At 41.3% G+C, this 27,388-nt stretch overlaps 1 long non-coding RNA gene across 2 annotated transcripts; it reads right to left on the reverse strand.

Annotated features, from left to right (window-relative positions):
* On the reverse strand, positions 1 to 26,497 carry LOC122155662. Of its 2 annotated transcripts, XR_006167288.1 has the most exons (5): positions 26,303 to 26,497; positions 19,293 to 19,462; positions 16,128 to 16,342; positions 15,612 to 15,730; positions 1 to 3,660 (listed from the first exon to the last, which is right to left on the reverse strand). It is a non-coding gene; the product is annotated as an uncharacterized LOC122155662 (long non-coding RNA). The 2 variants fall into 2 exon arrangements; XR_006167287.1 differs by lacking the exon at positions 19,293 to 19,462.
* Positions 26,498 to 27,388: the final 891 nt, after the last annotated feature.

Raw genomic sequence — 27,388 nt, forward strand, 5'->3', positions numbered from 1 at the left:
TTTGATGAAAAAGTGATACATTTTATTTTTTTTTAATATTTGAAACTCTTTTTCTGTTAAAGTGCAGAACACTTGAAAATTTGGCCTCGTGTCAGTGGCTTTTGAAAAGTAGTTTTACATCCAAATCTCAGGTCCTTTGACTCCTAAGCAGTGAACTTGTGAGATGAACAGCCAATAAACTATGCATGGGTTTATTAATCTCCTCTTGCCTGTATATAATGTGGATCATTCATCATGTACCTCCCAAGCAGCCCTAGTGATTCATGAGCTTGTACACAGTGCAGAGATGTCTTTGCTTCCACCATGACAGATACTGAAACTGAAGCTGAAAAACAATAAACCCCAAAAAGGAAAAAAAAAAAAAATAAAAATCATAACAATATTGCTTTTTATTTTGTCTTAGAAGTCTAAAGGTTTTGTACAAGCAAACCTGCAATTCTGAAGGTCAGACACAGCACATCAGGCCCTTTCCAGAAGGAACAACCAGCAGGTACCCCAAATGTACGTTTGTGTTGAGGAACAGCAGCATGGACAGGCTGCAGTTCACTGGGCCCATGCAGCAGCTCAGGGCAGGAGCTCGGGGTCGCTGAGGACCTCTCCAGTTTCAGATCTGCACAGGAAACACATGATGCTCTTTTCTAATTTCTAAATGACTTGTGCAACCTCTCTGCTTAACAGCCTGCGGCATGACCACGGAGAGGGACTTCCTGCCCAGTTGCAAGAATGATTTGGACACCAAAGCTCCTTCTGTGTAGTCTTTGGTTCTTTTTTTTTTTTCTTTCCTTTAGTTTTCACCACAGTAAAGTGAAGCCACAAAGTCCATACATTACAGGCAGTCAAGCAGCTATTTGTAAAACAAGTAATGCAATTCCAAATGCATTCAGATATGGTAAACATAAAATCATAATTAATACCAATTGGAGAAAAAGAAAAGAAAGGATAAAAGAAGGGAAAAAATGCTAAAAAAACTGAAAAGTATGTTGATTTTTGTCAGCAAAGAGAAAGCAACCATTGGAATAAAAATCTCTAAGTTGTTCTTCAAAGCCAAGGTGAGACAGTGTGCAGAATGGCTGATGTCTTCCTGCAGGCCGTATGGGAGCTGCAGCACCTGGCCACACTTGCCAGAGATGTTACTGCATCCTACCAGGCTGGAGGGAGCACCAGTGCTGCAGGAACTCTTCAACAAGACCCCAAGAGGATCCTGAGCATGTTTAATGTCCATGGCTGTACCAGGCGCTTCCTCAGGCTGCTCTTTGCTAGACCCTGCCAATGTGCTGCCAAGTTGTTGGGCTCTGGTTCTGAGGGCAGAAAGCAAAACAGCTTTTCAATCAGCAATGTCTGACAAGCAAGGAGGCAGTGAGATCAGTTGACTGCTGATGGTGATATTTCCCATGTTTCCTCATTCTTGTCTCCAGCATTCTCCGAAATATGTTGGAACTGTTGAATTTTAAATGTAGACATTTTGACTGCCAAGATAGTTTACATTAAGAATAATGACTCAGCGATTTTTCACCAGGAAAAAAAAAAAAAAAAAAAAGAGTATAATTAAAATAGGTTCTAAAAACAATTTAGATATTTTGCAATACCACAAGAATGTGGTGGTTTATTATATCAGGTTCGTCAGGTTACAATCATTCCTGTACACGTTAGTTCTCGGGTTCCTGTACACTGCTTGTGGCAAGCTTACTGCAAATGTCCGCTGCTTAAAACTGAGACAATTTTACAGAAAACCTCGTTTTATATGTATATATATACATATATATGTATATATAGTATATACTTCTAAACTTTGCCCCTAGCTAGGCCTTCTGATCTCTCAACAATTTCAGAAGTAGGAAATTCTCTGAAAAAAGAAATGAGAAATGGTGTGGTGGCCAGTCTCAGTTCTCTCCGTGCTCCAAAACCAACCCAAGCAAGAAATCAGCCTCTCACAGGAGAAGGTGCGAGTGCTCCAGGAAGAACCAGGTTGCCAAACAGCAGTTCCAGGTCACTAATACAGTATTTGGAAACTTTGGAAAACCATGGCTTGTGAGATTAGTGGTATGTGTCAAGGCTCTCTGTGAGACTGTTTTTTCCATGTGTTTTATGTTTTTAGAAGAGGGGAATCCTGGAAATCTAAACTTCAAAATCACATTTCACCTTGGTCCCTCCAAATAAATCAAAGAGCAGGGGCAGCCAACTTAACAGAACTATAATGAGTGACTGACTTGTTAATAAAGTTGAAGCTATTTGAACTCTTAATGAAATGGCCAGTCTAACCGAGGCCTTCCATTCCTTTCTTTCAACAGTAGGAATAAGTAGCTTTGATTTTAAGAAAAATACAAGATACAAAAATGGCAGAATAAGTATGAAGGACTAGTGAGTCAGTAATGCTTTCAGTTAAATTAATTAGGAAAATCCAGTTGAAATCCCTGGAAATTTAGTCTTCGTGAGATATGCTAAGCATGTTTTATCTGGATATTTTCATTGTTTGTCTAGTCAGTTGGTTTGTTCTGTTGTGTTTGTTTTTAATAAAAACAACCACATATAATTCTCACATAATCAAATACACACAAAACACACCTGGAGCTTTCCATTCTCACCTCCACCAATTGCATATGCTTTCATCAGAAGATACTGTTATGCTGGCACAGAAACTTACATCCAGTCTGACAAGATTTGGGGCAATTACCAAGCCCAGGAGTTCCTTGTGAAACAAAACGGATTCGGACATACCCACCTGAGACTGTCAACAGCACATGGTTAGATGGCCAGAGACACAGCACACCTCTACTAAGACTTCCTTTCCCTGATGCACAAGCAAGAGCTGTATAAACAGCCCAACTGCTGTAAGATTTCAGCTTCTAAGGCTGGAGCATCATTTCTTCTTTCTCAAAATGCTGTTGTGTTTTGTGTTGGGTTTTTTTTGTTTGTTTTTTGTTTTACTCAGAAGAGAATAACTTCAGAAGGACAAACTGGAAAAGATGCATGTACTAGTTTCAGACAGAGCACTTGAGGATGTGGCAGATTTTGGTTCACACCCATGTGTAAGTAAGAGAAAGTGAAGGATTTGAACCTTATCTGTGCCCTACAGCAGTGCAATATTTATCAAGTCTGGATTGCAACATACTACCAAGATCAGTTGGTGTTTCACTTCAGGAGTTCTTTTCCCTGTGGATCTTCTGTGGATTTTGTTTCTATGATGTTTCTTTCACTAGCTGGATCCATCCTACTCTTCTGGACTGAAGGACTCATTCCAGAACTAGTAACAACATCTTTCCCTTTCTTTACAGCCTGCTCAAAGCAGGGGAAAAGTAGAAATTTTGTGAAATTCAGATAACATCAAGCTTTGGCTTGTCTTTTTGTGACTGAGGAGTCGTGTTGCCAGCACAGGGGAAAGCTTGGTGGTCAGAGTGGAAGGTCCTTGTACCAGGACTCTGAGCTCCTTAGGTTGGAGAAAATTGTCAGGGTGAAATACATCAGCTGTCTCAAAATTTCCTACAGCAGTCAGCACCAACTGCTGCAATAAGGGTGTCAAGTCTCCATAATAGGCAATTGCATGAATTATCATGCCTGGGGAGCAGCTTTCATTCTTTCTCCCACCTTGTCCAATTTTTGTTGTTGAAGTTTTTTTTTCTGTTCAGTTCCAGTTCCAGCTGCAACCAAGCTCCTCTGAGATCTCTGTGAGACATCAAATCAATAAAATCACATCTGTTAAAAAGTAGTGAAGAACACATGAAAGAAAAAAGAACGGCAAGACAGGTGCGCTCATGACTGCCAAAGACAAGTGCTTCAGTCTTTTTCTTAGGTTGGAATAAGCGGCAGCTTCCTACAGTTTTACCAACTACTGCATGTCTTTGTGAAGGATTTTTACATTGTCAGATAGAGAGCAGTCTGTATTGGATGCATCTTCTTATACTGTGATACCAGCAGCACTTGAATGATGTCAGGACTTAGCCAAGATGTCCAGAGGTGCTTCTTAAGGTTAGATTCATTACTGATGCCCCAGCTAAGACCAGAAGTGTATGTTCTTCAACTTGATGGCTGAATCACACTCTGCCTAAAAGACATTTTTCAGCTTGTGTGACTTTTTTTTTCTAAAGAATTTTTATTTGCTTGCTACAAAAAAAAATATTCTAACTAAAAGGAAATGCTGTCTTGTTTTCAAGATTTTAATCCCTTCATTTTTAACAATTATTCCAATTATTTAGAAAAACATGTAAAAGTATAATATGCTTTTTCTATCTGAAGGAATCACCAGTTCTATAAAATTCTAGGTATAGTTACTGTCTTCCTAAAAAACATAATTTTGATGAATAACACATCTTTCACCAAAGTATCTGAATATTGCCTCCTTTACAGAAAATGTTGACTGCTTTTCGTCTGCAAGCTGTTACTTCTTGGTTTAATCAAAAAGGCCACCCAAAACATTAGAACTCTGGCTGTTACTCAATACATGTCTTTGCAGGCTGGCAATGGCTTTATGACAGGTACACAACTCTCTTGTTACTTAATGCAGAATAATGGAGATTTAGATAAAAATGTTCCATGGGGGACAGAAGAAGATCATTGAATAATGAATTTATGACTCAGAAAACATTCCATAGCATCAACCAAAAATAAAACAAAGAAGGAAACAAAAAGACATGGAACATCAACTAAATTTATCATTGAGAGCATGCAGTTCAGTGCTGATTGGAAAAAACAGTCACATCACTTGGAAAGTTGTCATGCTGCTGGAGTGGACAGAAGGATAGTGCTCAGCAGGATCTTTGATGGCACTCATGCATGGCTGGTGGCAGATGCTGGCACAGGAACAGCTCTGGGAGACAGCAGGCAGCCCTGGTGGAGTGGGATGCAGACTTCCTCTGACAGAGTGCTCAAATCAGCACCCTCAAAGCCACCAAGAAGAGTCACCATCACCTTGGGGAGAAGGACCTTAAGAAAAGTGGGACACCAAGCTTTGCCAAGTGCACAACTGAAGCTCCCCGTCATCAACATTGCATGCAAAGTAGGAAAGGCACAACTCAGTATGACTGAGCTCCCCTAGAAGAGGAGTGGCCAGCAGCAACAGGGAGGTGATTGTCCCCCTCTACTCTGCTCCTGTAAGGCCCCATCTGGAGTACTGTGTCCAGGTCTGGAGCCCCCAGTACAAGAAAGACAAGAAGCTGTTGCAGAGGGTCCAGAGGAGGGCCACAAAGATGATCAGGGGACTGGAGCACCTCCCCTATGAAGACAGGCTGAGGGAGCTCAAGTGACCTCATTGCAGCCTTTCAGTACCTAAAGGGAGCCTACAAACAAGAGGGGAATCGACTCTTTTAAAAGGTTGATAACTTCAGGACAAGGGGAAATGGTTTTAAGTTGAGAGAGGGAAGATTTAGGTTGGATGTGAGGGGGAAGAGAGAGTGGTGAGGTGCTGGAATAGGCTGCCCAAAGAGGTTGTGGATGCCCCGTCCCTGGAGGTGTTCAAGGCCAGGTTGGATGGGGCCCTGGGCAGCCTGGTCTAGTATTAAATGGGGAGGCTGGTGGCCCTGAGTGTGGCAGGGGCTTGGAGATTCATGATCCTTGAGGTCCCTTCCAACCCTGGCCATTCTGTGATTCTGTGAAACATCTCTCTCTCATCAAATCTACATGGGACCTCTGGTCTTTGTGCTCGTAAATGTTGCTCTTCAGTCAAAGTTTGGTTGGGATGGCTATAGAATCAAATCTTAATTTAATAATTTCTATGGGTCTGATAACTGTGTCTCTGTTAGATCTCCCGTTTTTGTCCATAGCTCATCTCAGCTATAAGATCTTTGTAGTAGCATCTTTCATTACATGATTGCATGGTATCTGTGACTGCAGAGAATGTAATTAATTAATTTAACTCAGATGGAACTTCACTGTGCTGAATAATGGCAAAGAGGTATAACCTCTAAACAAATAATCTGCTATTTGATTTTAATTAATGTCCGGTGTACTGTGATAGTTCCTCTTTGAAGCTTTGAATTGTATCATTTCTTTATGAAAATCCCAATTACCTGAAAAGAGAAATTTACCAATTGCTGTGTTCCTGTGCTCTGTAATCTCTCCGAAAGCCTTGCAGGAACCCTTCCTTTCAGCTGGGACAACACTTTGTATGTTTCTGTGTGAACTGTTGCTAAAAGAAAGGTGCGTTCTCAGGCTGTAGAGCTGACACACACTTTCTTTGAAAAACAAAACAAAACAGATCTGTCTGTATTCAAGATGCTTTAAAATTGCCTTGCCAGTATGTTAAACTCCATAGAAAAATGAACAAAGGATTTCTTACTAGAAACGCTGTAAATTATATTTTCTTTTGCTTACCGCCAAGAGAGAAATTAAGAAGACATTTAAATTGAAAATAAATTACATGGAAAAAAATGAATTGAATGTTCATGAAACAAGATGGTTCGATAATATTATCATACTTAAAGTTCATGGTAGACAGCTCTGCTATGTTTCTTTATGGGACTTCTGATGTAAATTTCCTCCCCCACCAGTTCTAATGAACTGCACATATATATACTTTCCCATAAAAACAAAACAGAACAAAAATCACCATTTAATTGCCTCTCAAGTATGGCTACTCTTGTGTCTGGATGCTCTGCTTATGTAAGTATCTTTCTGGTGCTGTTGCTAAAAAAGGTGATCACAGTTGCAAGATCAGCTCTGAAGGTAGCTGTGTAAATTATATCAGAGATTATTCCTTCTCTTTGAGGTAGGAGGTGTATTTCTCATTCCCCATGGTTTGTCAGCCCTCTAATCAGCCCCACAAGCACAGTGGTGGTTATTCACAGCAGGACCAGCAGGTCCCTCCCACACACAAAAGGCTGAGGCAGGTAACAGCACGTTCTGCAGAAAATGTAGATAACATTGCAAAAATGCTGTTCGCCTTCCTTAGCTGATTGACTAACAGAAAAAAAAATAAAATACTGTGTGAGCAGAAATTTAGATTACAGTCTCCTTTTCCTGAAAGTAAGCTTGGAATGGGGCTCAAATCAAATCCCTCCACACCAGTTAATCAGGAGTTTCTGCAGAGAATCAGGCACTTGAGGTCTGTCTATCCCAGAAATACCTGCAGGGGGTGTGGCACCATGGATTGATGGATGATTTCCACTTGGATCAGTTGAGTCCCTTCTCTTTTCCCATCTGCCTTGGTGACTCTGGCAGCCACTGATAGCTGTTGAAAGGTTCTCACCAGGAGTGTGTGAGGCTGTGCCACCAGTGGCAGCACCTGTGAGAAGTTTATGCTTAGTCAGCAGGGAGAAACTTTGGTGCATGGCTGAAAGCAGGAAAGTTGAGCTGGCAAACTAGAGGGACTCATATAGCCCCTGGTAGGAGACCAGATAGACACCAGGAGCTGTCCCAAAACATGAAGCCTCCTGGAGATTTCTGGTTTGCCTGAGCATACAGTGAGAGCAAAGGTTCCTACTGGCTCCCCAGACAATCTCCCGGGATGAACAGTGTGCTCACACTGCTGTTGGAGAGCCCAAAACACCACAAGCAAAGGGACATAAGTCAGAAAGGACTGAGGATCTCCAAATTCTAGCCCAGAAAACAGCTGAATATGCTGTGAGACATGAGCCAAGCCCAGCACTTGGGAATACTGCAGAAAGTGAATTTGCTGATAAATGACAAACATTTACTGACACCCACAGAGAGTGTATATTGTGGGAGAGGGGAAGGCGATGCCACAACTGCTGGGGCTCTGCCTGGGACCAGTGGATTACACTGTAGCAGAAGATGCCTGGGGTATCAGTGCAAAAACAATGGAAATATTTCCTCCTTTTGAGCTGTGTGTTGGTCCATGATAATGTTGTCACCGTGACAGTGACATTGAAGGAAAAGCCGTGGTCAGTAGAGCATAAACATGTGGAACTCGGGGCGCACAGTGTTGCTGTTTATCCTCACCGGGGCATTCTGTGAAATCCGTATTACTGAAGCAGCAACAGCACACAGGGGAGGAGGAAGCAGCAGTTGCTGTATTTGGAATGTATCAGTTTCCAGGTCTGTTTAGGAGTTTTCTTTCGTTTGATAGACATGGGGCCAAAAAAAAAAGTGTTCGAAATGACAGAGTTCAAGGACCACAGTAGTGCAGCCCACAACCCCCCACACAGGGGCTGAGAGAGTTAGCTGGGTAACTCACTGCCTCTTCACTCATGGCAGAGGGGCCAGAACTGGACACCTGAGGGAGAAAAGTGGGTCCTCTCATTGCATAGACCCCAAAGGATAAAAAAAGTACAAAGAAAATATTTTGCACCATTCAAAATAGGAGTCACTTCTGCAGAGGTGGCTGGTACTAAATATATCCTAGCGCTTGATGCATCAGCAGGGCTCTGGCAGGGGCCCTCAAATAAACACTGCAGATCACTGTGGACACTCAGCTTTTCTCTGGGAATTCTTTTGGGCTCCTTTCATACCAAAAGGGAAATGAGTTTGGAGAGAGCTATGCTTTGTAGCAGAGCATGGCACCAGGTCACCGGCATCCTTGGAAACAGCTGTGGTGGCTGCTGTGTGTCAGAGCTCCAGCAAAGATTCAACACTGATCAACAGTATTGGAGAGGGCACCTTTGGCTTCAGCCCCTCACATACAAACTATTTTAACTTTGCCTGTGAGAAGCCACTGTTAAATGAATCTGCCCATAAATCATTTCTTGCCCCTGGTGAATACAGAGGTGATTTTTGTTTGAGATTATAAATGTCTAATAAAAAAAAAAGGCTAATAGGGAAATGTGCTGCTAGAACATTCTATGCAGGTTTTGATGAAAGCACTGAGGAGTAAAATACAGAGTTGGAGATGTGACATTAAAAAAAAATCTATCAAAGTCATAGACAAAATGCAGATTGCTATTAAGAGAGCAAAAAGAGATTTTGAAAAAAAGAGAGGAGGGGAGGGGAAGGGAGGGCAAAACAGAATTGAGTTTGTTAGCACAGGGTATCTGACATAGTATGCCTTCAAGCTCTTTTTTCAACTGAAGGGCATGTTCCTAATAGTATGCTAACAAATACCTGACCAGCTAATTCTCAGACATCACAAAAAATATTTAGTAGAAGTAAATATGGTTTAGAGATGTAAATATTTAAGAGAAAGAGTGTTTTCTATTAGCTCCACATGAACACTCATGTCAGAGAAGTTCATCTGGTAAAATGCAAGACAATCAAGTAAAGGAACCGTTGCTGATAGCAATTGAAAAAAAAAAGTTTTTGTAGGAAAAGGTAAGCACAGGTAGAGTAAACTCATTTGTGATAAAGAGAAGTAATCCTCAAGACAGAATTCATGAGTTTTAACTAGTCAGAGTAAATCTGAAATAGTAATGCCTGACTTCACAGTTTGGTTGCCAGAGATTTAACATGTGACATAATACTACTATGGAAATATCAACACTCATCCCATCATTCCTCTAACTGTCAAGTGGAGAAGGTATCAAAATAATAATATGTATCATAAAAATAGCATGTAGTCTGCCTCTGATCTGTGTTTATCACTGTTACTGTACAAAGCTTTACTAGTGTAGCATGGATTATTGCCTACTGATATTTGGTTCCTACAGCTGCAGATACACTTATGGTACTTATTCCAAATGACACTTTAGCACCATGTCTCCAGTAGCAACATAGAGCAGTATAAGCTGCAATACAGCACATATGCCATTATATGTGATGTCCACATGTGGTGAGATTCAAAAATACAGTGCACCAAGGTATCCTCATCTCCAGAGGTGGATCGGATTTGGTCCAAATATTCCAAAAAGCCTGGCTCAATTCTGGGATTCTGAAACAGAGGAAAGTGGTTGACAGCTGAAAGCCAATAAGATGCAGTGATGGCCCTCATCCAGGTAGAGAAGAACAGGAGTGGCTCTCATTTGGTGGGCTCTGAAGTGGAGTGCCTTGATTGTATGGCATTGCCAGGACTTGGTGAGGGTCACATCCTACTGCCTTTTGGCTGGTGGAAACTTGCTCTGCACAGAGGTCCCTGGACGAGGGAAGAGAATGAAAGATGCACTGTATCTGAGTTGGGGAGGGAAAGAGAGAGCTCTAAACCTTGAAAGCCCCCAAAATAGAGTTTAATTATTAATCTCATCTATGTATCTACTCCTGCTTTGTTTGTAGGCCTCTGGCAAGTTGAACATATGAAAAAATATTTGTTTCCATCATAGCCATTGGGCTTGAGTTGTTTGATTTTCCATTATATCAGTATCATGTTGAATGCATTTTATTCATGTTGGACACAGAGGATTCAAATATCCAGGGAGTAAAATTAGGCAGGCTTGTAAAATGCAATTTGAGACAATTTCTTCTTTTGTCTGGTTTCCAAAGGAAATAAAACTTGTGCAACCACATTGTCTGACTATATCTCTCTGCCCGCCTCTCTGCTCGCCTGCTTAATTAAGGTCTAACCCCAGTCTCTGACGAAATTTAAGAGAGTGATAGAGGGAGCAACTAAGTACAATTTACAAAGATCAGTGGCTAGAAGAGGAAAGCTGTACACTGGAGGAGAATGGCTCTAACCACAGTGTAACAGAGAGAAAGGCTGCATTCTGATCTTGCAAAGTCAGACATTACTAAACCAGAGTGAATCCACATGAGAGGAAGCTCTGAAAACCCCAAAGCCAATGGTTTGATCAGACCTTGAATGTCACTAGACATAAATCAGCAAGGGGACAAAAGGAAATAAATTTAGTTCCAATATTCATGAAATTACTTGAATAACACAAAGCTAGCATTTATTGGGTTGCTCAGTCATTGGATCTGACTTGGTTTATATTCAGTTCAGGGTTTTATATAAACTGCTATGCAGCAAAGAGGATAGTCATTAGCATAACCTATGACAAGTTACGTTAGTTTAGGTTATGTAGGAACACGGATGAGATCTTGCTTACAGCAGCTGTTTGTGCCTTTTTTTTTTCCTAGCGTTTTTAGCAACAGGAACAAAGTCCCTGCAGACCTAGGCTGACCTCACAAAACTGAAAGCACATATGGATCAAAATTCAAGTTTCCAGTCCTGGAAGATCTCAGTGAGATTGCTTACAAGATTTTATAGCAAAAACTTAAAATGATGTTAGCAAGATGAAAAAATTACCTGAGGAGCTGAGGAAAAACTGAAGCATCACCCCACAACTCTCAATCTTTTTTTAAGCAAGAGTCAGTTTTCTGTACTTAACACATTTGGGATGCAGGAGAACATGGGACAAGACTGAAGTTTTGTACCTGCATAGCTAAAAACCAGGAAGCTATGAATGAAATGCCGTACAGTCAGTCATTCAGATTGAATCATTCAGATTGAGTCATTCAGTGTCAAAGGATACCAGCAGGTATGGTTGCCCTGAGCTCCTCTTCACTGTCATTCAGTCAAAAATTTGTATTCACTGCCAGAGGGGAAGCAAGGCATTGCTACACTTAGCTCCTGTTTCTGCTTTTGTGATCGCCACCAAGTCAAGGGGGAACACTGTGGACAATCTCAGTGTATAGCTGTGTAGGAGCACAACTGAAACTGCATATGCTGCCTTTAACTAAAGCCTGCCTTTCAGATACTGTAAGACATTTGGACCCAGTCATGGCTGAATGAGTTGTAACTATGTCAGGTAACCATCTTGTATTTTGTATCTCTTTTTCTAGGGTTCATTTTTACTATTTTTTACTAGTTATCACATGTCATATTTTGTCTGTTGCTTATACCATGCTTGAATCACACACTGCTGTGTAGTGCTGGGCTGTAAGTTAAGCATTTCCTTCTTTTTCAGCCCATTCCTGAATGTTTTGCTAGCAGTCATCGTGAAGTTAAGCTTTTTGACAATATCCAGTCACACCAAATTAATGAGAAAAATTTAGCTTGGGATCAAAAGTTACACCACCCACAGACACTGTACCACCCACAAGCATGTTGCTATACCCTTGTCATCTTCCCTTTATTTTCTCTCCTTCTTTCTCTCAGTATGTACCAAGGCTGCGAGCCTGCTGTGAGAGGGGCTCCCTGGTCATTTTTGTTCCCTGCAGTCTCACTCCTTTGCTTATTACCAGTGAGAGATCTGCAGGAAAGCAGCATCTCTGTGTGTCTGCTTTCCCCAAAACACAAAGCACAAAGGGTGTGAGTGGGACCGACATCATGGTTACATGGGTCTCAGCCATGCAGTTCATGCAGGGCCTTACAGAGCTTTTTTGCCTTTGCCTTCCAGCTGGGAAGCACATCTGGTGTTTATAGCTTCAAGATAGCAACAAAGTTGTCAACGAACATATTTTATGACACCGTGCAATACATTTAATATTGAATTGAAACACTTCTCCATCACCATGCTCTCACAATTTATAACCTATGCGCATAGCAATTTGTAACATATCCTCGCACAGAGCTCAAACAAACCAGAGGAATTCTGAAAGAAAAAAAAAAAAAAAAGCTAAGAAGTGGAGTGAATGGCATGTGTAGAAAACTTTACAATACAAAATATGTACAGCTGGTTAAACAGTGACCAAGGAAAACCCTGGTAATTGCTACTTCTACAGAGTGTAAACAGGCAAGGCGGAGACTGAACTTATTTAGCCTGGCAGTCAACACTGATTTGGGGTTACAGTGCCACAAAAAAGAACTGCCAGAGCCCCAGCAGAGTGTCTACAGGCTCAGTCATGCAGAAATTGCCTCTCCGGGTCAACTGCTTGGAGGGGAGATCTCCTGTGGAGCAGCTACAGCTGCTGGGCCAGAGCAGAGCAGGGGAGATGCGCGACCATGGCTATGGAGCCTCTGCAGTGCGGTTTTGCCTCCCAGATGAGATTGGGAAAGTGCAGCCCATTGTTCCTTTGTCTTTAGATGTTATTTTACTTGCTTGCCTCATTTCCATAATGCTCCCTGGCCTCCCAGTAGCCCAAATTGGTCTGATGAATACAGTCTTGTGTGGTTTGTGATTCATTATTCCCCATGTCCTACCCTCTTAGTCTTGCACGAGGTAATCTCAGTCCCTGTGCAGAAGGGTCTTGCTGGAGCCTTATTTAAAAATTATGGGCATGAAATAAAAGTGTTTTTCTTTTCTTCTCCGTATGTCAGCCACAGATTCCTGCCTACTCTTCTGTCTCATCTGGAAGTGAACAAGAGGAATGAAGACATAACCACCTGAAGATCTGAGGCAACAGAATGACTTGCTGCACAAGGGAAAATGAGAGAGAATGTTCCTTCTTATCTAGAAAACCTGGGAGTAGGAAAAATATAGAATTCAGGGAGAGTGGAGAGAATAAGAAAGAGTAAATGAGTGCTCACATCTCCAGGCACATTCATATTTCTCTCCATTATTGCAGAAGGCATAGCTGACAGAAAAGAATTACCATGCTTCTCTATGACATCTCCTTGCTGTATGTACTGTGTGGTGCCACAGATGCTTTATAAAGGCTTCACTCAGATTTCACTTCCCAGATTCTTAGTATTCCAAGGAAGAGTAAGGAGTCACGGAAATGAGACAGAAAAAAATGTATAGCCTCTTCAGGGAGATTTTATGTCAAATTGAGCAGCTGCATGCCTATATGAGGCAACCTTGATCTTTGGATGTCATTAAAGCTTTGTAATCTTAAAAAAATATTACAGTTAGAAGACATCACCAAAACTTGGTGGTATTCACCATTCTCTTGCCAGCACAGACTAGTTAATGTCAACTAGTGGTATTGCACAGTGTCAGTATCCCAAAGACATGAATTCCTCTTCACTTTGAGGCTTTTCATAGCTTGTGCCTTTAGGAAATATTTTTCTGTCATTAAACTTCTGGATGTTTGTCTCTTTTCTACAGTCTTATTCCCACACTGGTACCAAACTAATAATTCCTTTACCTCTTTTCAAGTCTGGCACCACTATCATAATTCACTCTTAATGGTGTGGTGATCCAGAAGACATTCAGTGATGCATTTTGGTGGGTAAAATCTTCTTTCAGTTGTATATCAGATTTAAGATCTCACACTCTCCCATACAAATATTTGCAGGTACTCCTTCAGAGTCAGCAAGAATGATATATGTAGTTCCTTCTAATAAGTCACTTGCTGCAGCTCATTAATCATTGTTATTACCCTCTCCATGCATTTGGTGAATGTAGCAATATGGTACTTGAGTACTTCTGAAAATAAGACACCTCATTAATTGAAGCAATGTCTAAAACCATTTTTATTTTGCTATTCATTAACAACTTCACAAGTAGGTTTTAATCCACAAGAGTCCTTCCAGAATTAGCCACACTGCAACTATTTGCATAAATAAATATTTATATTGAAAATAACATTCAAAATGGAAGATTATATTAGCACAAAAGATTTGTCTGGGCATTATGCAATTATGTGGCTCTTTATCTGTTCAAGAAATACATTAAATATTCTTCTTTAAGGTTATTAGCCTTGCTGCTTAAACACAGGGTATGTGAAAGGAATACTTTCCTAAGCAAGTAAAAGGTTTCTATGCAAATTATTTTTGCAAAAATTCAAAGTGATACATAGAAGTATTTAATATCATATTTCAAAAATGGAAACAAGGTCACTAGTTCTTTAGATATAAAGGTAATGTTACTAATTGGAATAATTTTCTTTTCATTTCTGTGTAGAATTGAGTTTAGCAGCAGTCACTTTTCTTCTGGACAGATATGAAAGAAACTCTATCCCTTACTCCATCATGTTGTGCTTCAGTAGGTGACAACAAATATGCAGTGATAACTTTGAACAACAACTTACCAAATTCATCCCCACTGTTACCACGGATGTTTAACACTGTGGCATCCATGGATTTCTTTTATATGCACAGAGTGAACTTCAGTCTGTTTGCATAAAACATCCTTGGGCAGACCCAAAGCTTTGCTTTTCCTTGTCTCCCAGGGATTACTTTTGATTTTGATAAATCAGGTGGATTTAAGAGACTGGGGAGTTTTGTAGATACCCTTCCCTCTTCCCATGTTGAAATGCTGATGTGTTGCATTTTAGTGCAATGTCACAATACTAGACACAGGGAATAAGAGGGAGCAAGCTGGGGTGGCAGAAGAGGGACTTCTCTCAAGGGCACACATGGTGATCCCAGTGTCCTACAGCTTTTAGTCTTTCAACACTGGTCCTTGCATCACACTCAACCTGAGACCCCAGAGTGCCTCACTTGGCCTTTTGGAGGTCATTTCAATGACCCATGTCCAAATGGCTCCATGCTGCTCCTGGCTGTAGCAGAGAGCTTAGAAGCTCAGTGGGGTTTCATATTAACAGACCTGGACTCTTGACCTCTCATGGTGGTGATGTGTTGGCTGTTGGACTAGATGATCTTACTGGTCTTTTCCAGCCATAATGATTCTATAATTATACAATTTTGAATCTTCCTTCCTCTCTCAGATTGTATCTGCACCTAATTGCTTGAAGCAGGATTAAGTTCAATAAAAAATATATTAATTCGGCTCAGGACAGAAGGCTCAGAACTTTTTACTCTTTGTACTTTTGTCTTTCATTTGTCTGTGCTCCTCCAGTCACATTGCCATTGCAAACTGGGAAATTGGCTGTGGCATAAATCTCTGCTCCTCTGTGCATGTCAGTATCAGCACTTCAACTCTGCTGCACAGGTAGAGAGGAGAAAGAAATGGAAGAGAAATGAGATTATGGTCAGTGAAGTTCCGAAAATGACATGAAAGCTGCAAGCTTACCTTGGCCTCCAAGTATTGAAATGTCTTTTTCAGCAGTGGTAGAATATTCTTTTGGATATTTTATGCACTACACATTCAGATCTCTGTTGTCTTGCACATCCATGATAAGTTGAGGTACTCTGCATCAAAGATTACATAGTGCTTAAAATTATTTTTGTGAGAAGAAAAGAAACATGGCCTACAATAAAGAGATGTGTGGAGCTAGTGCAAACGGGGCAATCTGACCTAACTGGACAGAGCTGTGTTGTAATGACAAAATACTACAGAAACCCAAGCATTTTTGGAACAACGCCACTACATTCAATTTCTTCCCTCTGCACCACAGGAATCAGGTGTCTGCGGTGATTATGGTGATGGAGGAAGGTGGGAAAACTGCAAAAGAGCATTTCTATGTAGGAAAGTGCATACATAGGTAAAACTGATGCATGGATGGTGGCTCTCCTTCTCTGAGTGTTCACTCAACCTCCTCCCTCCCTCCAAGCTCAAGCAGACTGGAGATGGCAGTGCACTACCTACCTGCAGGAGCAGAGGTAATACTGACTGATCTCAGGTTATGATGCAGCCATTGATCTGCACTGGAAGTAGAGCTGGCCATATGGAGGTTCGCTGGCAAATTCCTTCAGTTATCCCTAATCTTGTCAGCTGCACAGTTCTCCTGTGGGATCATCTCACAGCATCACCTGCCTCCTCCAGAGCATACCATGGCATGGGACTGGTTGGCTTTAGTTCAGCTGGATGTGCCAATTGCAGGTACCAAAACAGAACAATGTTAAAATACCTTTAGCAGTGAACTCTACAGTGGAAACAGTGTCTTTTCCTTTGTCAAGGAGAGATAACATTTCTGGAACTAGGGATGGAAAATTTACTTTTGCAAACTATTTTTTCCAATTTTATGTGTGTCAGCTCCTGAAAAGTCACATGCAGACCATTGAGAGTCACTCAAATTTTGTACTGGCATTTCATGAAGAAAGTTTTATTTACCAGATGTTACTCCACAGTTACTATAGATATCTTTACATGCTCCTTATGGAGAGGAAGTGTTCTCTTAGATAGCACTGTGATAATTATTAGCAAATTCATTGGCAAAATGTAATTAGCATGTAATTATTAGGAAATAGAGGCAATCAGTCACTGCAAAAATTCCTCCACTGGTATCGCAGAGTAGAAAAAGGAAACAGAAAATCACCTTTTCTGAAGCTTAAAAAATCAGAAGTAATTAATGTAGAAAATCAGTCACAGCAAACAGGCTGCATGTATGTTTGAGGAGGAACACTGCAGCCCCCATTACAATCTCCTTCCCTTCTAAGGATGGCTGCGTGCAGGGAAGGCTACGGGTTTGTACCATGTGTTCAAAGAACAGCAGTCAGCTGACAGCAAGAAAAGCAGGCAGGAGCATACATAAGCAATTGTGGCTTTTTTCCATACAATTGTAATTGTAATGCACTGAGGGACATTACAGCTGGCACGTACTACTCACAGACACCAGACGGAGGGGAAAAGAAGGCTTTCACAAAATTGATAGTGCTTTTGAAAAGGCCATAGCAACATTAACTCTTCAAGGCAGGAAGGCTGGACTTGCAATGTGAGGATATTTTGCTAAGTAAGGATACATTCACTCATCCTCAGAGCAGCATAAACAAGGAACTGCTGTTTCCGAAACAGCCCCTGTCACACACAGAGCAGCTGATGGAACAAAGAGCCACATTTGGACATGTTCATAGTGACACCAGGGAATAGGTATTGCTGCCCAATCTTCGTACTGCCAAAGAGGTGTTGCTCCCAAATCACAGAAATAATCCTTGCATCATGCTCTGTTGTGCATCCGGCCTTAACGTAAATATTTTGGTTTAGAGGAGTGTACTGAGCTAGGATGTGAAATGAAAGGAGATGCAGTGCATGTGAAGCTGACTGATTACTCTATGCTTCACTGAATATTAAAAGGCTGATTGCTTTTTTTTTTCAGCTTTAAAAGCGCAAGATCCTTTACTTTACAACTCACTATTTACTTTCACCCAGGCCAGACATCACCTTTAATGCCAGATCATCCTGCTCCCCTTTGGGATACCAGCAAGCCTCAGGGCTGATTTTCTATTTATGAAGCAGAGAAGGCGGCTCTGCACTGGGACAGCTGGGAAATGGCTGTCAGTCCCTTTTCATTATCAGCAGCACCCAGCTGGATATCTGGAATTCAGACACTGAGGGAGAAGTATGTTTGCTTGCATTTTAAAAACAGGTTGATTGCTGGGTATGAATACCCTGCAACAGTTGCTCAACTTTGCCTCTGTGAAACAGAACAATTCCCAAAGGCTGATAAAAGCAAAAGAGAAATCAAAGTGCTCCTTGCTCATCAGTTCAGAATATGATATGTGGTGGGGTTTTGCTTTTTCTGCAAAATATTCTACACGTGATATATTTTTAAAGGACAAATATCCATAACAAAATCAACACTGAGTAGAAAACACAAGTTGTCATTGCTTGAATACCATTGCCCATTGCCACTAATTCCTTGTGAAGTAAATAATTATGCAGCTCTAGCAGCTTTAGGATTTGCATGAACACTGAATGAGAAGCTATAGCTGGGCATCACTACAAGTGATGTTCTGTTTGCCATATGTCAAACAAGCATTCTTGGCTTAATCCAGAACAGAAAATCTGCTAATTCATAGTACAAAGATTAGGATTTGTGCAGTGGCAATGCTGTCTGGAACAAGAAAATTTGCTGAAGGCCTCCTCGGGAGGGCTTGCAGCCGGTGTCAATGACAGGAGTTTAAAGTGTTTCCCTCCCTATTTCCCACTAGCAAATGATTTGGATGAATCTTTTACTTACTGGCCTCTGAAGTAAACTTCCCCTTGCTAAACTAAGCTTGTAATCTGCGGCAGATGAAAGCACTTCCCTTTTGGGACTTCAGAATTCATTTAGCACAGTGATTCAGTTCTGTTCTTTTTTATTTCTTCACTTTGAAATAAGTCTAGTTTCCATATTACCCACAAAGAAACAGTTCATCAGGAGTCCTGGTGAAGAACTCCTCAAGCATCTTTCTTCCTTCTTTATTTTGCCTTGAGGACTGCTATTAAAAAATCCAAAGTCATTTTGTTTGTTTTGCTTAGATCACCAGAAATAGCTGGGCTAGCTAGGTGGTCATTTGACTTCCATTTAGAAGTTTGAAGTATTTTCCAACTGGCTACAGTTTGACCATGCTCTGGTTGTTAAACCTAGGCTACACTTCATGCATAACACATTCTTCATAACAACTGAGAAATCTCTCTACTTGTTCTCTACTTCATCAATAGAGTTTTACCATTTTGCAGAACTAGCCATTATTCAGAAGGACAACCACATTGTAAACTTAAATAGTACACTCTACATACTTGAAAAACAAGCCAGTGCTTTTTAAGGAAAATCCCTTAAGTGTAGCCCAGATAAAACCAGAATAAACAAACAAACAAACAAAAACTAACAATACAAAAAGCCATGTTTTTTGAATGCTAATGGTCAGCTATTCTCACATCTCAGAATTTGTGTGCAACCTGTAGGTTCCTTCAGGCTATCAGGTTAAATATGGGATGATGAAATAGCATAGGTGTGCAATAGCCATTATAGAATCATAGAATGGACTGAGTTGGAAGAGTCTCTTCAAGGTCACCTAATCCAAATCTCCCGAAATGAACAGGGACACTTACAGCTCAGTCAGTGTTCTCAGAGCCCCATCCAGCCTCCAGTGTTCCAAAATCCAATCACAAAATTGGATTCTTCTGCTCCTCTTACATTCTTCACACTTGCACTAGGCCTGCTGGAACTGGAGTTACGGTCTATGTGAGCCTTTACAACTGGGCTGCAATTACAGATTTTGCTGATGGTTTCAAAGAAATAATTATTAGTATATTAGTATTAGTGAGCTGAAACACACTGTTCCCTTTTCAGAAGATAAGTCAAGACCCTAAATTTGCATATCACCAAACATTGGGAAGACCTTGAGAGAAACTGAATCTGTGTTTTACTGCTGAAGTTTATCACCTCATAAACTTCATTTCATAAGTACCCCCATTTTTAAAGCATAAGATCTATGCAATTTACTTTCTTTGTACATCCTCCGTATCAAATTACCTACTTACTTGTACAACAAAGACTGCAAAAGATGAGATTCAAGGTGACTGAATTTAACTTCAGTCTCTGAGAACAAAGACGTACAAGAGGAACCCAACAAAGAACAGTATCACCTTCTATAGCATTGTTGAAACAGAGAGATCACTAAATCTTCTATAACACTTGGCATACAAAATTTTACCTCTCTCAAAATCCATGAAGACTTTCATGAAGAGCCTGTGAAATTATTAAACCAAGGAGGCTGACTCAGTGTTTTCTAGCTATCTGAATTCTGTGTTACTGCGTTGCTCTCCTCAGCAGCAACTCAACACACAGAAGAAAAACTTTCTTCACTGAGAACCTAATATTTCCAGGCAGGACCCTTTTCCCATGCCAGCATTTAAAAGCTTGCGTTGAGACATTGCCTTGGTCAGAACCAAGACAGAGTGAATTAAAACAAGTGTTATTCCAAGAACAGCTGTCCGCTTAGTTTTATGGCTACCCTTCCAATTCAAGCAGGCAGTGCAGACCAATTCCCCAGTGAGGACAAGCCTAGGATTTGCACGACAGCTCATCTCAGGTGCTCCTCAGTGTGCTGAAACAAACCACATGTTTGCCACAGGGATGGCTCGTGGCAAGGTGGAAGGAGAGCTGACTATAGAATCATAGAATCATAGAATTATAGAATCATAGAATTTCTCAGGTTGGAAAAGACCTTAAAGATCATCAATCCTCCGCTGTGTGCTAGCTCATTCTCGCTCTCTCTTCCAATCTGGAGCAAAGTGAGATGGTTTCTGAGCTGGATAAACAGGAAATCACACAGGCCTTCACCTCCTCCTGCCTCACATCTCCCAGGGCTAAGGTGAGCCCTGGTGGTAAGGAGGGGATTCAGACCCTTCTGACCCACTGACTCAAGATGATTGACAGGCAAATGGTAACAAGAATAAAATCTGTCATCTGTAGTGCAAAAGCACTTTATGGCATTGGTGAAAAGCTAACAGTGGGTACTTATCTCAGAAGATGGAAAGCACATGATGCCTTCAGTCAGTTGTCATTTAAGAAGAATGTAAGTGAGCTTTTAATTTATGTCTGTAACATGAGCATACAGACTACTCTTCTACATATTTAGAAAATAAGAATATCTTGTTATAGGAAGTGGTACCAAGGGCAGACAACTCTTATGCTAAATTGTGGCTGCCTGAGGAGGAGAGTTATTTTGGTGCAGCACAAAAGATCCATTACATGGGTGTTGTTTCTCTTTTTTTTTTTTTCCTGAAATTAACAGCTGTCTTTTGTTTAATCATTGTGTATATAAAGAAAATAAAGTCATAAGACATCGAGCATGTCTAGCTTTTAAGGGCACTCGTTGCCAAGGAGAAAGCCTAAAGTTTGCATAACAGCAGAAATCAGCACTGCCTTAATTTTGCAACATGTAGTAATTTTGCTGTAGCTGAAAACTCCAGAAGGAAGCCTTGTTTCATTTCCAACACAAATCACTTGTTTGTGCAACTTCTTGGCACAAAAGTGCAGGGAGAAATAGCGAGGTACTTTTCAGCTCACAAGCATCCTTTTCCTTCTCTGAGGCAGCAATAATCGTTGTTGAAATATATCGTTAAAAACAGGAAGCTTTATCATTATGATTTTCTAGCAACCTCGCCCTTTCTTGTGAACCTGACCCTGGCTATGAATCGTCTGCTTTGATTCAAACACAACTATTATAAGACTGAAGCTCAGGTATTTCCTATTTTGCTCTAAAGCATTCACAGCAAACGCTCAGAGACAGCACTTCTCCGAGAGAGACAAGCAGCACTGAGAAGGAGCACTGCTCGTTAGAGCTGTACACAGGAGACTCGTGTTTAGATCGTGCTTTTGTTTTTGTTCTATTTCTGCAGAACAGAGGGAATGAGGAGACATCTCTTGCACTGGGTGAACAGTTTCTCCAGTGGAAAGGAGAAGGAAAATGCTGAGGATGAATTTGCAGGAACTATAGCATGGGTGAGGTTTTTTTGTGTATATAGCTCGCTCCAAAAGTAATGCCTCCTATTTATTTCCATGGAAACTAGAGCAGACAAAACAGTAAAATAGCACTGTTTAATAGAGCAAATTCTCAGCAGCAAAACGCTCTTTTTCAACATAGACACCACTATTAGCTATGCAATTTCAGCAGCAATAAACAAGAGCCTTCATGCAGCACTTGTAACAATCTGCACCAGTGGAGATTACCCACTGTTGCTGTCGCCACTGCTGAAACACACCACCCACCCCTCACTGTGCTCACATCTACTGTTTGATCTTCAGAAACATTCCGCAAGCGTCGATGAATGTCACTGGGTGCCATTTCTTCTGCATGGAGGAATTCAGTGACACATCTTTGCTTCATCTATGCTCCCATGTCAGACACCATTCTGTCAGACTGTGTTTCTGCTGCCATCTGTCACATGGCAACAAAATATAGTGGAAGATTGGTGGGAAGGTTCAAACTCTACTGCCATACCACCAACATCTGTCTCTGACATCATGGACCAACATAATAAAATAGAAGGCATTGTTTTTGGAGCACCCTCATATAAGCAACAAGTAAACACTTCTTCTGATGGTACTTAGCAATACGTCCTCGGCATAGGACCATACCAATGATGGCAGACACGTTGGGATGCACTTGCAGAGTTGGGCATGTCTGCTCAGCAGTGCTGGCTGTTCACTCCCCAGAAGAGGCAATGCCAACCAAGACCAGTGCCCACCCAGCACTGCCCTGCAAGTCTCACTGAGCTCCCTGGGGACAGCCATCACCCTCTTCCCAGACCTACTCCATGTCTCTTCAGGAGAAACATCCTCTGAGACGCTCCAGGCATCAGGCCACCCTCTGGGAGAAAACCCCATCACTCCTCCCGTTCCATAGGCGAGCCAGTGGCCAGCTGTGAGTTCATGGGCAGGGTTAGCCTGGGAGACTGCTGTCATTGCTTTGTCTCAGGCTTTTGATTTTTGCTGGCTGCAAAGTAGTGTAGATCACCCATCACAGTAGAGGAAGGGATGCTGCTCAGATGCCAAGAACTGGTAAAGCTGCTTTGTTTTCAGGGAGGAGTGATTAACCCCAAAAATGGGCATTTAAATAACTAACAAGAAGACAGAAATGCTTCTGAAAGTATAGCAAACCATGTCAGGTTTACAGTCATTTCCAGTTATAAACCCAGCCCAGAGAACAGACTGATACTGCTTAGTTTTGGTGCTTTCCTCAAGCAGACTGCAGACATGTAAATGGGAGCTGATCCAGCACTGTAATGTCCAAATCTAACTTTAAAGTTATATTTAGCTAACTTTAAAGCTCTTGCCTATCCTGGATTGTCCCCCTCCACTTCTCTCCCCACCAACACATCAGCAGTTCAGAATAGCATCACACAGGGGTACAGGGCTCCAGGTGCATCAACTCCAAACATGGTGCAGGCACTGATGCCAATGTATCTAAGGAGGAGAAACTTAGATTTCACATTCCATAACTGGTGGCATTCTCTTTATGGAATGTCATATCTTCATGTCTTGTCTGTTCACACACAGGACCAAAATATTGTCATTGGCTGAGCTCCAGAGGCAGAAGCCAGGGCTGCTGGAAATAGGGTCAAGGAAGAAATGGACTCTACAGGCTGGGACTGGGAAAGCAGGGCTAACAGCTGGAACTCTTTCCCTGAAGTGCCTTCCCACCTTCTTATTTCTGTCTGCCCTCATTATTTGATTATCACGAGAGAAATCTAAAGAGTGTACTCAGTAAATCCTGAATAAATGCTAATAAATGACTACACTTGCAGACTGCCCTCTACACTTTTCAGATGCATTTGGGGCACTTCTCTACCATAGCCTGAGAAAATTGTACAGAATGAGAAGAGCTGAGGCAACACTCCTTGCAACTCATCAATCAAGAAACAATGGAAACAGACCAGGTCAAATGTTACTTGATGTTAGTTTTCATATTTCTGCTTGTTACAAATTTAAAGGATGCAGTGCCCAGCAACATCATCTGTGGTTTCTGTTACACGTGGCTCCAACCAGAGAGTTTACAAAAGGCTTTTCCAGGTCCCACTAAGCAGAAACTGTGCAGAAGATGGACGTGGATGGAGGTGGATATGTAAAAAAGCAAATGAGGAAATGGTGATCAGTATAGGAAGATGAAGGTATTACTTCCCTGTTGTGTTAGGTTTTTGTTGGAAAAAGAGCAAGAAGGTACTTTAAGGGAGCCTTCAAAGACCTGCACACCAAACTGTTACTAGAAACACTGTACTCCATAGCAAGATTTATATTGACTGCAGCTCCTGCTGTCTCACTATCTTCTTTGCAACATCACCCTCTTCTCGCATCCTAGCTATTATCCTGCTCTCATTGACCATGATTTTGCATCATGAACGGGGTGATTTTCCTTCCTACCCACATATACTTGTCAGGCTTCTTGTGTACAATAGCCATTCTTAAACCCCTGGGAACTGTGCTTCCTTTTCTGAAATCTTCCAAACCACTCTAGACAATATTATTTGATATTTGTAGCCTGCAAAGCATCCTGGGAATTCATTTGTAAAACTAGTTTATTACAGATATTGCAAAAAATTCAAGCTTTACATGTGGTATGAATCTTATGTCTCAGCAAAGTTTTCTGTTTCCTCACACAACAGGAATGGCTTTGCACACCCGGTACTGTATGTGTCAGTATGGGACATGCAGAACTACACTTATGTCTGAGAAGCAGGACCCAAGCAAGCAGTGTTAGTGGCAAACCCTTACATAGTTGTTCTCCCACACATATCCTTGCTGCTTGAGTCACTGGGAACTGTACTGTTCCCAGTACCATATGTCCCTCTCTGTTTATGAGACTAAGACTTGGGCCATATAATCCAGGAAGCACAAGAAGGGTATGATTTTTTTTATTTTTTTATAGTCAGTGTATGAAGTGTTTTATAGGCAATTAAATCATTATCATTGTTTTTGAGTCAGATTAGTGTGTTGCACAGAAGGAAGTAGTCATGAAAGAGGTGAAAAAGACACTTTTCCCTCGGTTCTCAGCACAGTTTTCTGAACAAGCATAGAATGCAGTTCTTTAACCAAACAACAGTCACTGACTTTATGAGGACACTTGAAACTGAGAAATGTTTACAGATTCTGCCTGTAACACATCCCTGGTAGACCCAAGAAGAGAGGATGCTCACAGGGGGAAGGCCTTTGCTGAAATGAGTAGTTTTGCAGCTTGGCTGACCTGGTCCAAAAGTGTCAGTGCTGAAAGTAGAAGTTTTCCTCCTCCCTCCCCTGTGCCCAGCTCTAAGAGACTTGTTTCCTCATGGAGCAAAGCAGATGAAAGCTTACCCTATGAAAAGAAGGGGTTAGCTCACCACCCTGCAGTCAGAGAAGTGCTTCCACTGGCACAAGAGAGGGGAGGAATGTGGGAAGAGTGAATCCCCCTTCCAGCATCAGTGATCTGCACCCTGCAGTTTCGCCCACACCTGTCTCTTTGTTTATTTCATCTTGTACAACACATTCACACTGATTAATAAAAAGGGAATTCACAACATACCCATTGCTGGTCTATCTCATAGCCCCTTAGTACTCGTGCCAGGCTTTTGGGCTTGACTGAAAATAGCATTAACATAGAAGAAATTAAGACAGTGACAAGATTATTTTTCTTTTCTTGTAAGAACTCAAAATAGATGAAATGAAAAGTTAGTGCTGTGAAATTTCCCAAATGATATTACACTTGATTCCCAGGTGTGGTCTATATTTATTAATAATATTTAATGTCTGCTCTCAGTTTCGCAATTTCTTTTATTTTATCCAAACATGATGCAAGCAGGGATGCGAGCACCAGGATCGCATTTTTGTTGCCTCAATTATCTTGGAAAGTTTCCAGCAGACTGAATGGAAAGGATAGAGGTTTGGGGACACCAGGCTCTGCTTATACTGACATGTAATGTGTTGGCTTACAGCTATGGCTGATGATTCAATTCTGAGTTCTGCAGCTTTAGAAAGAGAAGCATTTAGTGGTTTGAATGGTGAGAGGGTACACAAGTGCACCTTGTATCTTTCAGAAAAGCTTTTACTCTATCAACAGGAGAAATGGAATCTAAGCAAACACAATTTTCACTACAGAGGAAATGACTATGACTAAGTTTCAAAGTATTGGTTTCTTCTTCTTTTTAACTAAAATTTGTTTTATGTTTGTATCCCTCTAAACACCTCTTAGCACTCTAATTTGCTTTAGGTGCTTTTCCCAGGCAAATTATGTAGAGAAGAAGCCCAGTACTGTTCATTTGTCTTTATCTTGCTTCATGCTGTGCCTTGTGGCAGTGTGCTTCAGTTTCCCATGCTTCTTCATGAAAAAACAAGAGTACTGAATTCTTGGCTGGACAGCATAGCTCTACATTTGTGTTTGTTTTCACACATTAAAACCCTGGCTTAGCACAGTGTTAGCTTTGGACCTAGCAGCAAGTACTGGAATGGCATAGCTTCGGTTTTCACATTTCTCCAGGTGGAGTACAGCTAGAAAGCTTTACAGCTAGAAAGCCTCATGCCCAAAAATGGCCTTGTCTGTAGCATAGCAACAAGAAAAAAAAGTTCAGGGATAAAATTCACCCACCAGGTTTGTTGTAGTGGTTGAGCTCGTGGTCTTGCTCACTGCTCGAGAAGGTGGTGGTGGAAAGCCAAAGCAGCCATTTTTTAAGAAGAGCAGTATGAGAAGAAGAAGAGAAAACAAGTGGAGGCAAGATATGAGGGAAAGAAAGGAGAAGCAGACAGATCAAGGCAGAAATAAGTAAGGCACAGTGGTGTGCAGAAGCTCTGAAAGCAGAAATGGAAATGAAAGATAGGATGTTGGGTGAGACACTTAGCAGCAATCCAGCCATGAACTGGCCAGTGCTGCTCTGCCATACTGCTCTCAGGCAGTGCTGTGATTCCCCAGCTGCTGCTTAGGGATACCTCTGCACTTCAGCCACCAAAACTGCCCCAGTCTGCTCTCCTAGGTCAGACAGAGCAGGACTAAATGGGGCCCTCTGGAAAGAGAGATGACTGAAAAATAAGGTGGGTAATCCCCCTCTGGTTAAGGGAAATAGCCAAACGTTAAAATATGTAAAATCTCAAAGCTTCTACACTGCTGGTATTGATATCTTTCTTTATCCATTTTATGCTGAAATAACATCAACAAAAACCAAAAACCAGAGACTGCTACTTCCCCACTATCAGTAGCTTTCTGGTAGTTGAACAAAGATGCAAAGGGGATCCTTATGCAGTCATGATCATTCATCATTCTGATTCAGTTGCTTCAGCATTTCCAGTGGCTGGCAGATACCCGAAGCAAACTCCCAAAACAAGATTTGAACTCTGAGCTAGCCTTATCAAAACCTTGAAGGCTTGTTGCTGTATCTTCCCAATTCATTTACCAGTCAAGAAAAAATTACTGTTGGTTTGCCAAAGTTGCAGAAAGTTGCAGTCCTTGTGCTGTATGTTTTGGGGGACTTTTTTTTTTAATAATTTGGGTTGCTCTATTTATTATGTTCCTCTTTTGGTTTGTGTGGTTATGAATTATGCAGAGCAGAGTGGACAGGAATGTTTTCCCCTGGCTCATGAGGATTTTTGTGTTAGGCAGAGGTTACTCGGAATGGTAGAGCCCAGCCACATGCTCTGATGCTCAGTTACTCTCATAGCTGTGGAAGCTGCCAGTGAGATG

The sequence above is a fragment of the Centrocercus urophasianus genome, unplaced genomic scaffold (genome assembly GCF_019232065.1).
Source record: "Centrocercus urophasianus isolate 14NV4802_14NV808 unplaced genomic scaffold, USGS_Curo_1.0 seq_12, whole genome shotgun sequence".
NCBI lineage: Eukaryota > Metazoa > Chordata > Aves > Galliformes > Phasianidae > Centrocercus > Centrocercus urophasianus.